This window comes from Ailuropoda melanoleuca, chromosome 15, assembly GCF_002007445.2.
Source record: "Ailuropoda melanoleuca isolate Jingjing chromosome 15, ASM200744v2, whole genome shotgun sequence".
In the NCBI taxonomy this organism is placed as follows: domain Eukaryota; kingdom Metazoa; phylum Chordata; class Mammalia; order Carnivora; family Ursidae; genus Ailuropoda; species Ailuropoda melanoleuca.
In genome coordinates this window covers 56,733,768-56,755,517 of record NC_048232.1, presented here as the reverse complement: position 1 = coordinate 56,755,517, position 21,750 = coordinate 56,733,768, and positions in this window count along the sequence as shown.

The window sequence follows — 21,750 nt, the reverse complement described above, 5'->3', positions numbered from 1 at the left end:
GATTACTTTCAGACAAACCTAGGACAAAGACTTCTTATAAAAATTAGATTGAGTACTTTCGAGGGTAAAGCAAAATAAAAGGCTAGCTATTTCAGTGCAAACTACGCACAAATCAGTATAAAAATTTGTTTCATTAAATAAAAATGTCACTCTACGGAAATATTTTGATATTTTTGTTCAAAAAATAGAAAGATAAAACTGAGCTAGAAAATAATCAATAGTCATATTTATTGTTTTAATAATTTACACATTTAAAAAATCCTTGTAGCTTAACACTTAACATTTGAATTGTTTACTAGGACTCAATATCTTTTCATATGCGAGGAAACCTACTTGCACCTTCACTAAAATTTCCATGGGGTTAACACATTTTTTTCCCCATGTCAACATTTCTTATAGTATAGTTAAATTTATGCTTGGAGAATTACTCAATCACTGTGATAACTGGGTTGAATAAAAAAGAAGGAAGAGTTTAAGGCAATGGAATTGGTCAGTTGCTCAATATAATGCAGGAAAAAATCATGCAAATCAGAAAGCTTAATAAGAAAAATAAAACCTATATACAAAATTAATCTCTTGGGGGCTTCAACTGTAAACATAGCAAAATTTAATATTTTAGGAACTGCTATTGACATTGCTCTGTTGTTTCTCTCTCTTCCTATCAGTTGGTAGACTCTCTTAATGCCATTTCAGTCTGATTTCATAATTTGTATTCATGTTTGGTTGTAACTGTCAGCTGTTACCCATTTGGAAGGTGGGGAGGAGGAAGGAGCACAGTCTCACTGATTCCCTCCGTCTCTTCCAGTCCGTACAGATTGACAAAGCTTCAGCCATTAAGTATTGAAGAGCAGCAACTCTGCTTTCCTTCAGTTNGAAAAAATCATGCAAATCAGAAAGCTTAATAAGAAAAATAAAACCTATATACAAAATTAATCTCTTGGGGGCTTCAACTGTAAACATAGCAAAATTTAATATTTTAGGAACTGCTATTGACATTGCTCTGTTGTTTCTCTCTCTTCCTATCAGTTGGTAGACTCTCTTAATGCCATTTCAGTCTGATTTCATAATTTGTATTCATGTTTGGTTGTAACTGTCAGCTGTTACCCATTTGGAAGGTGGGGAGGAGGAAGGAGCACAGTCTCACTGATTCCCTCCGTCTCTTCCAGTCCGTACAGATTGACAAAGCTTCAGCCATTAAGTATTGAAGAGCAGCAACTCTGCTTTCCTTCAATTTTTTTTTTTTTTGGTGGTAAATCTATAAAACATTTATCCCTTCTCCTATCCAGAGGCAGACGAGGCATATTAGACCAAGCAGCAGGATTTCTAAAAACTTGGCCTTGGAGAATTTAGTAACTTTGATCTCAACAGGATGCTCACTGTGTCCACTATAACCCGCACTTTCTGGCAAGCTCTGGAGACAGGGCTGCATGTCAATCAATACTTCATATAAGCTGTACCTCAGAAAATCATTATACCTGGGGGAATATATAGTGAAGGGAGGTGGTTGTTAATAAGTGTAAAGCTGTATGGCAGCCAAATAAAGACAATGCATTTGGAAGTAATTTGAAAGAGTCTCTAAGTCAGAAAACCTAGATTCAAAGGCATTCATTCATTCATCTAAACACATATTCACTTGGTCATTCAACAAATAATTTTTGAGCTCCTATTAGACGCAAGGCATAATGGTAGAAACGTGGAATTTCTAACACATAGCTTTTTAAATCAACAAACAACAGGTTCGGTGAAAGGATGTGGAAACAATAACAACCTAGTCAATTAAGGCTGGTATAGCTATCTGATTATCAGCCAAAGTAGATTTTAGATTAACACTTTTTTTTAAGAGAGAAGAACATTCCATAATGATAAAATAGTCCTCCAGGAATTCTAAATCCACATGCAACCAAATACATAGCTTCATTTAGAAACAAACAAACAAACTAAAATAAATAAATACAACTAGAAGGAAAAATAGAGAAACCCATAACCATAGTAGAATACTCTCCCGATAAAACAAACAGAAAACAATCGGTCGAGATTCAAAGGGTATGACACCCCAATTAGCAAAATGTTTTTCCCCACTTAGCGAATTTGACCTAGTAGACATTATTCACAGGCATACCTGCAGCCAACTGTGACAGAGTACAGATGCTTTCCATGAAGCGTCTCATGGAGCATCAGGGAACACTGCATGTATTGCATTTATTGACATTGTAGGCAAGTCTCATCAAAATTCACATGATTGCAAATTTCATAGGATTGCAATATGTCCTCTGACCACAGTTGAATACAGCTACTAATAAGTAAAAGATAAGTAAAAAAAAAAATGTATAAAACCTTTAAAGACATTCATTATGCCACATGTAATTTAAAGGAGTTTATTTTTATTTTCAAATAGACATCAGATCAAATTTAACATTTAATCTTGTTATATATGATATTTTCTGAAATGTTTTTACCATTTAAGTTAAATATTTGTGAAGTAACTTGATTTAACTTGAAGGTATTCAGTTCCTCATATTCAGGCATGGAGGCAGCACTGGGCAATGGTTAAGCAGATGAGACCAGTATGCCTCCTTGAGATCCTGACTCAGCCTCTTGATGGCTTTGTGGTCTTAAGACAAGCTGCTTTATCCCACTATACTTCAGTTTGCTCAGCTGTAATATGGGGATAATGATGGTATTTACCTTATAGTCTGGCTGTAAAGATTAAAAAGATCATGCTGATGAAGTACTCTGCCCATAGCAGAAAAACACATTTCCAGAAAATTTAGCAGAGTATGTTTGTATGTCTGACAACTATTATTTTCCTGTTATTTGGTTTCTCCAATTCCACAGAATGTAATGGACAAGACATTTTTGGTACTCAGGAGACATGACTTGGGGCAGATATTTTTCAAAAAGCACTGCAGTGGTTCCTTAATCTGCTATCTAATATGTTTGTTTGCCTTCAGGAAAAGTTACATTTGTGAATCTATAGCAAAACTAAGATACCACAGTATTGAACATGGTCCACTTGGCAGTAATAGTGGCTCAAAATTATTTTCTTTTTTGTCTTTTTGTTTTTTGTGTCTGAAACAAATATCATGATATCTAGGTGAGACTCAGTCTTCTGTTGGGCAAAAATTCAAAACTGGAAGTATTAGAAATATTCCAGATAAGTTTTAGTGTTTTTTTTTAATGATTTTTTTTTATTATATTATGTTAGTCACCATACAGTACATCCCCGGATTCCGATGTAAAGTTCGATGCTTCATTAGTTGCGTATAAGACCCAGTGCACCATGCAATATGTGCCCTCCTTACTACCCATCAACAGTCTATCCATTCCCCCACCCCCCCCGAAGTCTTCAGTTTGTTTCTCATAGTCCATAGTCTCTCATGTTTCATTCCCCCTTCTGATTACCCCCCTTTTCTTTATCCCTTTCTTCCCCTACCGATCCTCCTAGTTCTTATGTTCCATAGATGAGAGAAATCATATGATAATTGTCTTTCTCTGCTTGACTTATTTCACTTAGCATTATCTCCTCCAGTGCCGTCCATGTTGCAGCAAATGTTGAGAATTCGTTCTTTCTGATAGCTGAGTAATATTCCATCATATATATGGACCACAGCTTCTTAATCCAGTCATCTGTTGAAGGGCATCTCGGCTCCTTCAAGTTTTAGTGTTTTTAAGGATGAATCCATTTGACCATAATGTAATCTCATAAAATAAGGTGAGTATTTGTTGCAAGAATTTTGACCAACTTCACCTATGAACTTACTTTGAAAACTTCATATTAACTATCATTACTGTGAAATTGAAAAGATAGAAAATTTAATAAAGAGTTATGAAATCATAGGTGTGTCTATCATTTCTCTGCTTGAGAAACTCTGAAATCTTAAGAATCACCTAGTTTAAATTTAACATGATCTCTGTTCAGACAATTACACTAAGTCTCTGTTGACCTGGCATGGTGTGAATGAAAACCGACAAACTTAGAATTTTTAAATATTAAAAATGCCCAAACATGAGAAATTTAACACTTTGAAAATATTAGTTGGTGTGAGTTTTCCATTGCTGAATAACAATGACCTCACCTTTAATAGTTTAAGACAACATTCATTATTAGCTCACAGTTCTACAGGTCAGAATCTATGGATGCCATGATGGGGTTCTCTGCTGGGGGTCTCCCAGGCTAAAATCGGACCGTCAGATGCACTGAGTTCTAGGCTAGAGGTTCTGGAGAAGAATCTGCTTCCAACTTCATTCAGATTTTTGGCAGAACTTGGTTCCTTGTGGTTGTAAGACTAAGGCTCTGTTTCCTTTTGTTGTTATCAGGGGCCAAGCTCCCGTTGCTACCACACTCTTTATCCCATGAACTTACCATCTTCAAAGACAAAAGAGAATTTCTCATCTGTAGAGTCCCTCTCACTTTGAATTTCTTATTTCCTCTGTATCTTACTTCATGTGATTAAGTCAGACCCCCTGGATAATCTTCCTATTTTACAGCCAACTCATTCGGGACCTTATTTACACAGAGTACCTATCTTAGTTTTTGACTGAGTAACTGGGAGGAAGTATGTGTACATCAGGCTGGGGATCTCAGGGGGTCATCTTAGAATTCTACCTACCATGCAGTTTAGATAATACTTTTATTTATACAGATTATTTTTTAAAAGTTTATTGTTTCCAAAAAACAACCGCCCCCCAAAATAGCAAAAATGAGGAGATTATTTTAGCTGGCACCAGCTAATTGTCAAATCAGTCACTTCAATTAATTGACAAAATGAATTCCTGTAATTTTCTCCTGTTTTTTTTCAACTTTTGCTCAATTCAATTGGCCATTTACAACTATTTGTGAGTCTATTATTTATTATGTTTTATATTATTGAGCTAAAAAAGCTTACAAAACTGTTGTAAAGTAGTACTTACTATATGTAAACAGAAATTTCAGCCATATTATTCAAATCATGGCTCTAAATTGATTCCTTTCTGTGTACTTTTTTCATTTATCTAACTTGAGAAAGCTAATCAATTAATTAAACCTAAGGTTATTATCCAATTATTGAAGCTAAGTATTGAAAGAACAAAATTAAATACACACATTAAGTGCATATAATTCAGTAAGAGGCCAGTAACCTTTTCTGTTAAGGTAGATAGCAAATATTGTAGTTTTGCAGGTCATAAGATCTTTGATCTTCTTTGCTTTTGATTTTGTTTTTTTTTTCTTTTTTCTTGTCTTTCTTTTCTTTTCTTTTTTTCAGCCCTTAAAAATGTAAAAGACATTTTTGTATCATGGGCCATATCAAATCTGTCCATGGATTGAATTCAGCTGAGAGTATAATAGAGAAAAGGGAAAAGGACCAAACTGAATAATCAGCAATGTTTTTATTATTGTTGTTATTGTTATCATTATTATTTAAAACTGATTTAGTGTTTTTACATGCCAGATTTTGACTTATATTTATTATGTCAAAAAGAAAGCATAATTATAAAATTCATATTACAGATGAGGAAATTTAGGCTTATAGAGATTGAGTAAGTTGGCTAAGGTCACAATACTCTTCTAAATAGTATTGCCAGTACTTGACAAAGGACTATACTCTTAGTCTCTATCACTGAAACCATAATCTACACGAGGAGGCAAATTATACAACTGTACCCATTAAACATAAGTAATAAAATAAGCAGTGGAGTAATAAAATAATTCCAGAAAATAGATTACTTGTGCAAACCCTGAAGATTAATTACTAAACTTCTTAGGACTTATGATTATATGAGGTTTTCACTTCTGAGGCAGTTATGTTGCTGTGAGACAAGAAATAAATTCTCCTATTTGAACAATGAGAAAACACAGAATTCCAAAGAATAAATATTTGTGGTAATTAATGATTGTTTACTTTTGTTCTATTCTGGAGTCCAGTTCCTCTCTGAAAAATATTAGTAAATTCTTTTTTGATGATTTGAAACGTTAGTTTTCTTTTCCCTCAGGATCTTCCAAATAATATTTCTTAATACAAGTAATGAAAAAACTATATGCTGTAAATATTTCTTTATATAAAGTATTGTTTAAATTATTGATGAAATGAGTATAAAATGATCATATCCATTAGACATAAATTTTCTAGAAGGAGAATTATAGACTCTACTTATTCAAACTATTCTTAAAGTTCCAAAGACAACCTTGCTCAGTGAGGCACAAGACACATACTTTTTGGTGCGCCAAAATAGCACATAGTACAAACTCAGTCAATTTTTAAAAAAAAAAAATTTCTATGAGTTCCTGAGTGTTAAATTGCAAAGATTTGAGCTTGTATAGGACACTTATAAATTGTAAGTTATCCAACTTATACAACAATAAGTTATGCAACTTAGATTAAGTGGACAAATTCCATTAAAGGGACACTATCAAAACTAACACAAAAATAAATAGGCAATCCAAACCCTAAAGAAATCGAAATTTTAATAGAAATTCCATCTCACAAAGGAAAACCCCAGTTACAGATGCCTTTATTGGTGGATTCTCTTAAACATTTAATATTACACAATCTTGTTCATAAAATAAAAGATATTAGTAATGTTTTCCAACTCATTTTATGAGGCCAGTATTACTTGATATTAAAACCTTATAAAGTCATTTTTTCAAGCCTACAGGCCAATATCCTTAAGAAATATAGAAGTAAAAATTTCCCAAATATATTAGAAAATAGAATCCAGCTATACCCAAGAAAAAGACAGTCTAAGCAGGTGTAATTCATCCCAGAAATGTGATGTTGGCTTAAAATATAAACATTAGTCAATATGATTCATTATAATAACAACATAAAGCAGAAAACAAGATACTCAAAAAGAAATACATAAATTTCAACAGCAGTCATGGTGAAAACTCTTGGCAAAGTAAGAATNACTTTTTCCAACCTTTTAAAAAATTTTTTTTTTTTTTTTTTTTTTTTTTTTTTTTTTTTTTTTTTTTGGTGAGAGAGAGCGTGTGTGTGAGAGGGGGTGGGGAAAGGGAGAGAGAGAATCTTAAGCAGGTTCCAGGCTCACCATGTAGCTTGACACACAGCCTGATCTTATGACCCTGAGATCATGACCTGAGCCAAAATCAAGAGTCAGACGCTTAACCAACTGAGCCACCCAGGCACCCCTTCTCAGACTTTTAAAAGACATCATAATAAACATTTAGCTATCATCAGGCAGTGATATTCACCTTAGTTAGAAAGAAAGACATGGATTTCAAATCTCCCTACTTGTATTTAACATTTTATTTGATGCTTAATCAGTACAGTATGGCAAGAAAAATAAGTAAAAGGCAGATAAATAAGAAGACAGATAAAAGAGATGACTGCATATGTAGAAAATCCTAAAGAATCTCCCAAATAGCTACCAGCATGGATCGCATGCTGGAATACAAGGTCAAAATATAAAAATTAATTGTATGTCCATGGTACATTACTCAGCCATCAAAAAGAATGAAACCTTGCCATTTGCAATGATGTGGTTGGAGCTAGAGTGTATTATGCAAAGTGAAATAAGTCAGTCAGAGAAAGACAAATACCATGATTTCATTCATATGTGAAATTTAAGAAACAAAACAGATGAACATAGGGGAAGTCAGAAAAAAAAGAGAGGCAAACTGTAAGAGACTCGACTATAGTGGAAAAAACAAGGTTGCTGGAGGGGAGGTTGGTGGGGGATGGGCTAAGTGGATGATGGGTTTTAAGGAGGGCACATGTTGTGATGAGCACTGGATGTTATATGTAAGTAATGAATTACTACGTTCTACTCCTGAAACCAATATTATACTATATGTTAACTAACTAGAATTTCAATAAAAACTTGGAATAAATTAATTGTTTGCCTATACACTAGTGATTAGAAACAGGGAAATAAAATTAAAACAGATCATCTAAAATAACATTAAAAAACATGAGGTGCTTAGCAATAAATTTAACAAAGATGTGTACAGAAAGTTACAAAAGTTAAAGAACTAAATGAATGGAAAGTTATAGTTATGCCTTAAAAGACTCATATTGATGAAAGTCAGTTCTACCAGAATTGATCTATAGATCCAATGTATTCCCAATCAAAACCCCATCAGGCTTTCTTGGCAGGATAGGGGATTGATAAACTATACCTCAACTTAAAAAAAAAAATTACAGAGGCCTAGAAAAGCGAAAACAATTTTGAAAAAGAACAAAGATGGAGAATGTACATTACCTGATATTGGAATTCATTGCAAAGCTACAGTAATTGAGAAAGTGTGGTGAAACATCAGGATAGATGATTGGACCAAATGAACAGAATAGTGAGTCCAGGAATAAAATTACACTTGCAGCTACTTAAGAAAAATGTAAAAATATGCCCTCTAATTTAATGTCTCATGACATTAATAAACTCCTCCTGACATTAACATCAGTCACAGCTTTATTTCTATTAGCCCCAAATTGGAAATGATACAAATGTCTTTCACCAGTGAACAGGTAAACAAACTGTGGTATGTCCATACACTGGAATTCTACCCAGCAATAAAAAAGAAAAAACAACTGATTCATAATAACAATAACAAACTGAATATGAGAAATATGCTGAGCAAAAGAAGCCAGACACAAAGAGTATTTATTGTATGATTCTGTTTATATGAAGTTCTATGAAAGATGAAATTAATATCTAATGACATAAAGCAGATCAGTGATTTCTTGGGGATGGCAATATGTTCAGCTGATGATAAGGGAATTTTGGGGGTAAAAGTAATTGGTCAATACATTCATTGGAGAACATGGTGTTAAATCTGATCAAATGGCACACTTATTATGAGTGCATTTTATCGTATGTAAATTGTACTTCAATAAAGTTGGAATAAAAGCAAGTTGCAAAAATAACATGTCTAAGTATAGCATAGCCTTGTTGGCTCCTCTGCATTTAATTTAATTATTTTTGATTATATTAGTATTTTTCTCTATATGTTTAACAAATTTTTAGTGCCAGTCTTTTATCATAGTTTTTTTTTTTTTTTGTCATGATGATTGGTCTTTTACTTTTGATATTAACATACTGCATCTTTATTCTCTAGAACAGAGTTTACAACTAAATCCAACACCCCTTATGTAAGCCCTGTTTATTACTATTTAGCTGTTCATATGCACTATTCAGTACAGATGACTATGATTTCTACTGCCATAGCTCAATTCATAGTATGATAAGTTCTAGGGAACACAAAAATCAGACTGTAATGATATCTATCCATGTACACTGAAATCTGTATTCAAATAATTGTATCAGTACTTTTTTTTAAAGATTTTATTTATTTATTCGACATAGATAGAGACAGCCAGCGAGAGAGGGAACACAAGCAGGGGGAGTGGGAGAGGAAGAAGCAGGCTCATAGCAGAGGACCCTGATGTGGGGCTCCATCCCACAACGCTGGGATCACGCCCTGAGCTGACGGCAGATGCTTAACCGCTGTGCCACCCAGGCGCCCCTGTATCAGTATTTTTTTAACTTAACATACTGAAAGATGATTAAGCCAGTTGGTAGGTACTATATCTTCTTCCCCACTAAACCTAAATTTCCTAACTAAGCAATAATTTGTTTTCTCATTTCATTTTATTAGGTGACTTTAATAATTACCATAACAACCACCACCATTACCACCATTACCATCTTAGCTGATATCAACATCCTGCTGTGCCAGTCATTGTGCAAGCATATTCTTTTTTGTGTTCTTTAGTACTTTCAGCTAGTTTTGTATTTGTTCATCATCATTCAAACGAGTGGGACTCATTTCATGTTCTCCTTCATGCAATAATTTCCTTGTGAGGCTATTTTTTAACCAATGATTGTAAGATCAAAAAGAAATTCTTTAGAGTTAACCATTAAAAAAAAAAAAAAAAGATGTCCTGGTCTAAATCCTTATACCACATTTGACTATAGTTGGTTTCTACTGCGTGGAGTAACAGGGTTTCTCTCTGGGCCTGAAAAACGTTTTTGTAGTGAAGACATGCTGGAACAAAATTTTGACTTAAAATACAAGTAAATTGGGTTCTTTAAGAGCTTCTCATGACATGCCTTTCTATAATTTTTCCTATAACGCTCTCCTCTAAGTTGACTTATAAGGCATGTTGGGGAAATGTTAAGAAATTCATCTTAGACTCAAAGCAATGATTTTGATGTATAAGCTTTCATGAAAGCATTTATGTGTTTGTGCCCCAGGCTCAAAAACTCCTCTAAAAAGCCAGCCAAAGTTCTTGTTAGCCAGCAAAATAAAATGTAATTTTTGTTTACAGTTATCAGGGTAGACAGTATGTACAGATTCTCAATGCCTCTCTAAAAGTGGGAGAGTGTGTGTATCCTAATGTATGTCAAGGGAGCTTAGAGTGGAATAGCCACTTTATCAGAGGAGACACTGTTGACCCTGTAAAGCTAGAAGATGCAAAAAAAAAAAAAAAAAACAGCAGGGGGTTGGATAGCAGGCTGCTTGCTCAGGAGAATAAATGAAAATGGGCAAGCATCAAAATATATAGATGCGAAGGGGTTCTGGCATATCCAAAAGAAATTCAGGTCTGGGCCTAAAAATAACTCACATCCACAGGCTTTTACACCTTTAGTCCTTCAAGTGGGTTAAAAGTCAACTTGAATTGAGCTACCCAAAGTTGATTTACTCTAAACCCAATTTAATTTCACTGGGCTTCTATATGCAGGGACTGCCTGTAAAATGTATTGCACACAATTCATAATTTAGTGCATAAAATATGGTAGTGGCCGTAAAGGAAATATATTTGGCTTGAAATGTAATTTTCACTGATTCATTTACGTTATAATAGCCTCTGACAGTGGACAATTATGAGTTTTATAATATACCTTGAAAAATCCTGAATTTGTTCTTTACATATGCAATCCAGATTATTGACTGAATATTTTACTACCATAGTCTCAATCTCAGCTGTGAGTCCAGGAATCAATGAAAATAGAATTATTTCTGTCCTGGTAAAATGGAATTGCCAGGGAGCATAATTAAGGTAGGCATCAAGCTAATTGCTTTCTCAAAGAAGGTAAAAGGGTATGAGTGGGGTCAAAAGTGCACCATGGGCCTCCAGAGAGAACCATTTTCCCTTAAAATAATAAAACAAAACAAACTGCGGTACTTTATGGCACACACATACATGGGGCAAAACTGCTGGCTGAAGGAAGCAAGGGAGAGATTGGAATGGGAGGAGTACCTGACCTAAGATGTAACGCCTGAGTACCACTTGTCGAGGTATTTTCTTTGAAACACATACCCTGAGAGATGTTATTTGCACAGTTTTCTCTAGCAAATGTGCACAATCTATCCTTCTTGTGGATTAAAAATCTTTAGAGTATGTACGCCTTTGAAAAGTTTTAGGGCCCCCTGGGTGGCTCAGTCTGTTAAGCATATGCCTTCGACTAAGGTCATGATCCCGGGGTCCTGGGATGGAGCCTTGAGCCCAGGATCGGGGTCCCTGCTCTGCAGGGAGTCTGCTTCTCCCTCTCCCTCTGCCGCTCCTTGCCACGCTCATTTGTGCGTGTATGTGTGTGTGCGCACACACTCTCTGTCTCAAATAAATAAACAAGAACTAAAAAAAAAAGTTCTAGAGTAAAGAAGTTTGTTGAACACTTCATTATTCTAACATTGAGAACACATTTTGGGGGACCCCAAACCAAAGACTATTTCTTATTTGAGCAATGAATTCTTTGAGGGAATCTTTAGCTTGAAGGCTTTAGTATTTCTGCTATTTGAGAACTCTACTGCAGGAGACTGCATAAATAAATAGTTTTACAGTGGAATGCTATATATCTGTAAAAATACATTATAACTGCACACATTACTATGAATACAGCTTACAAGCAAAATTAAGCTATGTCACTATATTTATATAATGTAAGTTTATAAAGTTAAAACAGGCAAAACTAGCAATTATTTTAAAGATAAAATAGATCATAAATATTAAATAGTGGAATTGTTATCACAAAAGTCAAAATAATCATCTCGGGGGAAAAGGGAGATATGATATGCTAGAAGTACACATGGTCAAGGAGGGGACTTTTAAGTTACTGGCAATATTCTGTATCTCAACCTGGATGGTAATTATATAGGTGTTTATAATTCTTCTTTATACTGTACATATATACGCATATCCAGCTTTAGTTCATAAACATGTACATGAATTCATGCATGCATGCTTGCACACACAAACACACACACACACTGGTGTAACAGCAATAAGCAACAAGCAGCAATGAGCTGCAAGGTGGATTTGCTGAGTATGTAATGGAGTAGAGTGAACTTCTTTAGCAATATATTCTGGATTTCTACAGTAGGCATTAAGAATAAATGTAGCTGACATTATTGAAATATAAAATACTATAATTAAAAGTCTAAATTTGAACAATTGCAGAGATTGAATATATCTGGTCACTAGTTATATCAAGTGATATACTGACTGAATCATATGGAAGAGGATAGAATACAGATCAGCATGTGACAAAAATCATGCTATGAAATAGAATCAGGATAATGACAGAAGAATACTTAGACTGAAATTAGGGTAGAGATGTGAAGCTATTTGCTAATTATATGCTCAGAAAAGACTTAATTTAACACTGGAGACTCCCTATCAGGATATGAACATTATTATTCATATGCATTGAAGTTGATATAATTACTTATGACTTTTCTGTACCAAATGACAGGAATTCAATCCAAATTTGTGCAAAATGGGGGAACTTTTGGCTTCTGTAATTAATATGTGGGAAGAAAGGGGAGGAGCTGACCTTAGGGGTTCTTGAGTGAGGAGCTCAACTATAATCAAGTCTCTCCATATCTATTTTTTCTCACTGCCCCCACCCCAATATCTGTCTTTTGTTATTCAGGAAATATGGGCAGAGCTGAGAATTTATATGTAACAGGATTACACAGAATACATGTAAGGTAATAAATATACATATTACATGTACATATTACCAATCCTTGGTTCTGCCCGTCTTTCCCAACTAACACAAGATAGTTGAGGTTTATGATGTCCTATGAAAACCTTTAAACTGACTTCTGTGTGCCTCAACTGCTTACATGCTCTGCCTGCCCCCTTACCACTTGGCAATATCCATTTACAGGGTTACACCGTATCTACTATCTACTGTGCTTCTGTGTTTTCTGTTTAGAACGTCCAATCCTTCCTTTGTTTGTATTGAGTGCTTAGCTTGTGCCAGGCAAAGTATCGAAGATTTTATCTGGGTCTATGATAAGGCCATTCTTTCATCTGCCCAAACCAATCATTTTGGTAGTGTCCTTTTCTACCCCCTACTCTTTATTAAACACTCCAGTCCATCAACAAATTCTTAGAGTTCTATCTCTTAGCCATGTCTCCCAACCATTACCATGTACCAAGAACTTGGCAGTTTATCATCTTCTCTCGTCTAGATTATTTCAATCGCCTCCTTAGTTGACTTCCTACTTCTTCAGTCCTTGTCCCCTGATATACAGATGTGATCATTTAAAAAATGTAAGCCAGAAAAAAAAAATTAAGTCAGATCATGTTATTCTTCTGCTCAAAACCCACAATGTCTTTGCATCTGTCTCCAAGACAAAGCATTTACTAGGTCCACAAAGCCTTATGTGATCGGAAGCTCACTTTTCCTCTCATCTCAATGCATAGTTGTCCTCCTTGTGGGTCACTCTCACCCAGCCACACAGGCCTTCTTCCTGTTACTATAATATTATGGGCAAAAACTTTGCATATGATATTCTGTCTGCCTAGAAATCTTCCTCTCCTTTCAGATACCTATATGCAGACTCTCTCACTTCCTTCAGATATTTGTTTAAAAATCATTTTCTTGGGGCGCCTGGGTGGCACAGCGGTTAAGCATCTGCCTTCGGCTCAGGGCGTGATCCCAGCGTTATGGGATCGAGCCCCCACATCAGGCTCCTCTGCTATGAGCCTGCTTCTTCCTCTCCCACTCCCCCTGCTTGTGTACCCTCTCTCGCTGGCTGTCTCTATCTCTGTCGAATAAATAAATAAAATCTTTAAAAAAAAAATCATTTTCTTATTGGAGTGTTCCCTGGCCCCCCTGTGTATAACTGCAAATTCACCCATTCTGTACTTCATATGTCTTTTGTCAGCTTGATNCTGCTTGTGTACCCTCTCTCGCTGGCTGTCTCTATCTCTGTCGAATAAATAAATAAAATCTTTAAAAAATAATCATTTTCTTATTGGAGTGTTCCCTGGCCCCCCTGTGTATAACAGCAAATTCACCCATTCTGTACTTCATATGTCTTTTGTCAGCTTGATTTTTTTTATTATCAGTTATCTTTGTGAATATGTGATATGTTTATTTAATGCTATTTTCTGTCTTTTCCAAAAAAAAAAAGTAAGCATCACAAAGGCAGGAACTTTTACCTCTTTTGCTTGGTGATATATCCTGAATACCTTAAATAGTCCGTAACTTCATAAATATTTGGTGAAGAATGAATATTGGATTCCCAATCTCTTTTGAATCCAATGTACCTGATGGGTAAATGGGTTTGTTTTTTAGGTTATAGACCTTAAAGGTGTATAAGTAATGCTCATATAAATCTAAAGTTGAACATATTCTGGTCTAATTACAAACATGCTTTATATTGAATCCTTGAAGAAACCTATTTTTGCACTTCTTTAAACTTTTTCTATTTTCAGTTATAATTTATATAATTGTAGTTAAATATGAACAAAATTTCAAACATGTTGAAAGCATTAAAATGTAGAAAAATAATTTTGCTTATTAAACAATGAAATATATTTAAAATCAGCCTTCAATTTTCCTAGTAAAAAACGTTAGACTCATTTTTATTAGAATGGCAGAAGATGGGGCACCTGGGTGGCTCAGTCATTAAGCGTCTGCCTTCGGCTCAGGACGTGATCCCAGTGTGATCCTGGCGTTCTGGGATCGAGCCCCACATCAGGCTCCTCTGCTAGGAGCCTGCTTCTTCCTCTCCCACTCCCCCTGCTTGTGTTCTCTCTCTTGCTGGCTGTCTCTCTCTGTCAAATAAATAAAATCTTTAAAAAAAAAAAGAATGGCAGAAGATGTTTTTAGATTTTTCTCTACTGTATCTTATATAAAATCATATTTATTGGAAATTATTCATAAAATATAATATGATTTTCCTTAGCAATCTTGTGCATCTCCCCATACCTATACTTCTTTTTGGCAATTAACTTGCAGCCATATCAAAGAATGATGCTTGGGCTGATTTAACTTGGGCATTTTTTTCTTTACTTTTTAGATGAGGTTCAGTTTTATATGAGGAAGCCTGTCACGGGAAATCTCTAGAGGCCTCATATTCTACTGTATTCTCAGTCTTGTAAAATTTAGTATTAGAAATAAGCTTGATATTTTCTCTTTAAATATACTACTTAGGATAACCTGTAGGTACACGGAAATTGCTTTCAAACTATTTTGATTTTTGAGATTATAATAGCTAAAATTAAACTCAAAATTCAGATGGCCCCGGAGAATCATTCCATTCCTTTTTAGGTAGCTTAGCAAGAGCTGGCCTAACAAGAGTGAGTTAACTCAGTGTAAGAATAAAACAATACTTGCCTGCTAACATCCCCAGAGGTATTCCTTGCTACAAAGCCATTTCTTAAATCAGGAATTTCCCATTATAATGTAGTGTCCTGGATCATCTCTGTATCATCTTCTTATTAAAAAAAAAATGTAGAGCATTCAGGGGAGGACTTTCCTTCCTCGAATCCCCTGTGGTGTGTCTGTCTGTACCCCATCCACGCTCTGCTGGACATAGTATGAGTGGTGTAGTGTGACATAGTGTGAATTCTTCAAGGCTTAGCTACTGGCTTTGCTCTCTCAATATCTCTCTCTTTCCATATCTATATCCAAGTCACAAATACATGTATATGAGGTTGTGCATTTCTAGATAATCCATTCTCACATTCTTAATTTTCCTATTTAAGCTTTACTTTTTTATTGTTCTTCCACTATAAGTATCAGAAATTTCCAAAACAATTGAATTAGAAGATAAGCCACAGGCTGGGAGAAAATATTTGCAAAAACCACATCTGATAAAAGGTTGTCATCCAAAATATATAAAAAACTCTTAAAGCTCAATCCTAAGAAAATAGGCAACCCAATTAAAAAATGTGTCAAAAACTTTAACAGAGACCTCACTAAAGTGGANAACCACATCTGATAAAAGGTTGTCATCCAAAATATATAAAAAACTCTTAAAGCTCAATCCTAAGAAAATAGGTAACCCAATTAAAAAATGTGTCAAAAACTTTAACAGAGACCTCACTAAAGTGGATGGATATTCAGAAAAGATGCTTCACATCATATGTTATCAGTGAAATGTAAATTAAAACAACGAGATACGTCTACGCACCTATTAGAATGGCCGAAATCTGGTACACTGACAACACCAAATGTCGGTGAGGATGTAGAGCAATGAGAACTCTCATTCATTGGTGGTGGGAGTGCAAAATGGTACAGACACATTGGAAGACAATTTTGTGTGTTTTTACAAAATTAAATGTACTCTTACCATATTATCTAGCAATTGTGCTCCTTGATCTTTATTCAAAGGAGTTAAAAACTTATGTCCACACAAACCCCTGCACAAAGATGTTTATAGCAGGTTTTTTTTTTTAAATAGTTGCCCAAACTTGGAAGCAACCCGAGATGTCCTTTTATTAGGGGAATGGAGAAGTAAACTATGGTATATCCAGACATTGGAATATTATCCTGCACTTAAAAAAATGAGATATGGAGCTATAAAAAGACATGGAGAAACTTTAAGTGCATATTAGTAACTAGAAGAAGCCAATCTGAAAATGTTATTGTATGATTCTGGAAAAGACAAAACTAAGGAGACAATAAAAGGATTCATGATTACCACGAGGGAGGCAGGGGAGGCTAGGGGGGGAGGGAAGATGTATAAGTAGAGCACAAAAGATTTATAGCCTGTCAAAATACTCTGTATGGCATTATAATGCTGTGTCAATATAGATTCATCCTTGGTACAAAATGTATCAATCATCCTGATGAGTAATATTGATAATGGGGGAGTTTATGCCTGTGTGAGGGCAGGGGGTATATGGGAAATCTGTGTACCTCCCTCTCAATTTTGTTATAAACCTAAAACCATTTTAAAAAATAAAGTCTTAAAAAAGTTTCCAAAACACGTAAACTTCTTTGATGATTTAATGTTTGATGACTGCATAGAGGAATATTGTGATAACAGGAGGAGAAGTAATGTTGAGAGAATTTTGGTTAAGGTGGAAGAAATAACAGCGNGGGGGGAGGGAAGATGTATAAGTAGAGCACAAAAGATTTATAGCCTGTCAAAATACTCTGTATGGCATTATAATGCTGTGTCAATATAGATTCATCCTTGGTACAAAATGTATCAATCATCCTGATGAGTAATATTGATAATGGGGGAGTTTATGCCTGTGTGAGGGCAGGGGGTATATGGGAAATCTGTGTACCTCCCTCTCAATTTTGTTATAAACCTAAAACCATTTTAAAAAATAAAGTCTTAAAAAAGTTTCCAAAACACGTAAACTTCTTTGATGATTTAATGTTTGATGACTGCATAGAGGAATATTGTGATAGCAGGAGGAGAAGTAATGTTGAGAGAATTTTGGTTAAGGTGGAAGAAATAACAGTGTGTTTTTAGTCTGATGGAAATATTGATAGTTGAAGATGGAGAAATTACTGGGTGTTTGAATAGTTAATAAGGAAAAACCACATGAATTATTAGTATTATTAGTACAACAACCTTTAAGAACTTAAAAGGTAATTTTAAATAAGTTCAAAATAAAGACAATGATTCTATTTACTCTAATGCTTATCTTAGTAAAACCCATAAGAAACTGTTTCTCTTTGTCCTGGGATTCAGTGGGGTGTCTCCAGGGGAAGAGCAAACAAATTCCGAAGACCACCATTCATGAAATGAGAGGAACGTAGATTGTACTCCACCAAATTCTGCGTCAGAAAGTGTGCTTCATACTAGTCACTGATCTCAAGGAATTGGAGGAAAATAATTATGATTGTTTAGTAAAAAGTATGAGTTCTAGAAGGGCCAAAATTGGAAGTCTTTAGAGTGCTAAGTGGTTTATATGCATTATCTCATCTAATCAGCACAAAACGCTTATGAAGTAGTTATTATTATTCCTGTCTTATTGATGTGGAAATAGAGGTTTAGATGAGTAAGCGGCTTGTTCAAGGTCGCCAAGATTAAGCCAAGGCTAAAAGAGATGCCCTTAACTCCTGTGCTTCTGAATTCTTATGTCCTAATGAATGTCTTTGCTACCTTATCTTTTAACACCAGTAAAGGTACATAGTACAACTTTAATCTTAAAGGTGAATAGGAAGAATAATCCTTTCAATTCCTTTCTCTCTCTCTCTATTTTTTTCTCTCTCCCTAGCCACTCATTTTATCTTCAAGCTTTTTCATTAGCGCCAGTGCGCAAAACCTGACCATCTCCCCTAATTGTGGCCTTGTGAATTTTTTCAGTAATGAGCTCCAGGGTTACTTTGTGTTAGTAGTATTGGGAATACTTGCATTCTCTTTATTCAAACTGATCATCTACACAAAGATGCTTATGTGGCCATTCTGTAGCTTAATTTACATAGGTGATGACTTTTAGCTTTTTATCTATCCCATGCTATTAGCAGGAAAGAACAGGTATGTTTTGGTGAAGGGCACTGTTAACAGCTCCAGCTGTGCATGAAGTCTAGATGGTCAATATAAATGTGGACTGGGGTACTTAAAAGTGAGATTTTAGAGCAGTTGCACTTACTTGTAATGAAAAAATACAGAGAGACTATAGGAATAGAATACGAGATCATTGGATGGGACCAAATCATTCAGAAGTTGATATTGGGGCTACCAGAAAGTAAAATGATGTTAATAATGGAGAAATTGATGGTACTTCAGAAACAATAATCTTCACAAAATGAGAGAGTAGTTGATAGATTACTTCTACACGACAGATCATGACTACTAAGTGAAGTGTTTGTAGGGAGGAGGGGTGGTGGGATATTTAGAGAGGACAATTTTACCATTAGTATAGGGAGTAAGAGAGAACACAACCACCACTTGAGAGAGCTGTAGAAGAAGCACTATCCTCAGGAAAGAGCAAGTTTTCTAGTGAACAAGAAGGTGAAGAAAGTGGAATTTCACAAGGTTCTTCAATGGAGAAGAACTACCGTTTTCTTTGGTAAAAAGAAGGCATCAGACTCGGTGATTTTTAGGATCCCTTTCATAAAATCTATGATTCTGTGATCTCGTAAATCAGGTGACTTGTTTGTTTCTTTTTCCCCAGGGCTTATTAATTGGGTGACCTTCCTAATTGTCATCTATGAGTCCTTCTTCTCTCTTTGACCTCATTTGCAGTCAAGCACCAAGTCTAGCTAAAGCTAGTCTACCTCCGCCTCTGCCCAAAGCCAAGTAGCTGCTACTACCATCTCTAACAGAGGCCACCTGTTCTTCCTCACTCTACTTTTTTAGTTGATATACCCCTTGAAGCTAGAGTGGTATTTTAGGAACACAAATCTGATTGTCATTTCCTAATTTAAAACCCTTTAATATTTTTGCATTGCCCTTTAATGAAAATTAAATCCTATATATATGTATATATATCTTAGAGAAAGCTTTAAGTAGTGTGGTTGCTACCTATTTCTTTAGTCTATGTCTTGGTACCTTTCTTCTTCTTTTTTTTTTTAAGTTTTTATTTATTTATTTGAGTGCGCGCGAGCAGGAGAGGAAGGGAGGGTAGACGGAGAGGGAGAACAGGGGAGAGGCAGAAGGTAAAGGAGAAGAGAGGAGGGGCAGTGGGAGAGGGAGAAGTAGGTTGCCTGATGGGGCTGGATTCCAGGACCTGAGCTGAAGGCAGATGCCTAACAGCCTGAGCCACCCAGGTGCCCCTTGTACCCTTCTTATTCTTGATACTTTGTTTACAAAAGTCGTTCCCCCCTTCCTTGAATGTGCTGTTAACTATTCTTCCTTTAGTGCCTTCATATATGCTATTTTCACTTTTATAATACTTCGGTTCTCTACTCATTCTTCATTCTCAGCTTAAATTTTTTTTTTTTTTTTTTAAACAAATCTCTGGTCCCCAGACCAGGTCCAGCTACATAAATAATTTTATAGCATACCCTACCCTGTTTGTCTCATTTTTACTTTACATGTTCAACAGCTTTTAGATTGAAAGCTCTGTTGACAATAGTGTCTTTTATCTGTTGGTTAAATAAATCAATAGGAGGCATGGGATTATTACAATAATTGAAATGAGTTGATTTTCTAGAACTTGATTTAAGTATCAGAATTGACTGTAAAAGTGAAAATTTGCCTCCGAGTCAAACAAGACATAATGGTCCAAAACAGCACCAACAATCATAAAAAACGTAGCAAATATTTTAGATAGAAAATGTCCTGGCAGACCACCAGTGCAGTACTAGTGAATAATGTAAGCAAAAGCAGCCCCTCCCATAGCTTGCCAAGTATAATGGTCAAAGTGGAAGCGAGCAGAACATTGGAAACAGAGAGTGACACTTTAGAGAAAATGTGTTCTGTATCACAACACAGAGGTGTTGCTTCCTCTTTAGCTCAAGCCAGATGAGAAATGGTTTAAGAAGCCTACATGCTGCTTGAAGAACAGAAAGGACTAGTCTTGGGATTGAATGGAAAGAAAGGAAATAAGAAGTCTGTGGATAGTGATCTGAGGCAGCAGAAGAAAATATAAAGTTTGATTTGCTTTGGGAGCTTCTTTTCTACTGATAGTAGAGGCAAATGCATTTGTGTTTTCTTGAGGGTTAAGTATGAACTGCATAGTGGAAAAAGCTGCCCAGGAGTTAATTCAAATCCTTCCCGAGGGGCTGTTCAGAGAAAGAATGTGATCCTAACAAAAGGATGAACAATGCAAATCCCAAGAATAGACAAGGAACTATAAAGCGTTTAACAAAAATTCTGCATCATCTTTCAATGGGAATGCATGAAATGTTTCTAGTGTGACTTCCAAAACCCCCCAAAAGCATCCATAGGAGCATGAACTGAGTCCAGAACAGATTAGCTTTAAAAATTCCCCAGGGGCTGAGATAAGCAATGCCAAGAAAGAAGGAAAATTCCTTTTTTTCTCATCTCTCACTCTTCAACCTGGAGGAACCAAGGGCCCTAGGGAGGGGGAGAAGAGGAGTAGAAGTCAAGCTGGGGAAGAGAGAAGTCAGTGGCTCACCACTTTCCCATCACATGCCTTCCACTTACAGCAGACACAAACTGGAAGAAGGGGGATACACTTACTTTAAAAGAATTTTAAGTTATGAACTGTTGTCTTCCAAGAAATGATTTTTTTTAACGAACAAAAGAATTTCAATCTCTACCACATTTGACTATCGGAGTAAGTGGCTGGTGGTGGTGGATCTGATGATTAAAATGAATGAATGAACGAATGAACGAATAAACACACAAATAATAATATAAGAATCTGCTGGTGTTAAAACTCTGGGCAGAAGGGTGTTTCCCCATTAATAAAAATTGCAAAAGTAGGCAATTGCTTTTTTGAGATTTTTATAGTTTTGAGAATAGGTTGTTGGGTTTATCTCTCATTTGGTAAGTAAAAGAATCCAGCTTTGAAACAGTTTCACTCTTCCTTCCTGAGTTTTTCGGATTGTTTTCATCTTTCTAAAATGCTGAGAACTGTATTCAGATTGTTTAAATCTTAGCATAACTGAAGTGTTATTTGATTTTTAAATATACAA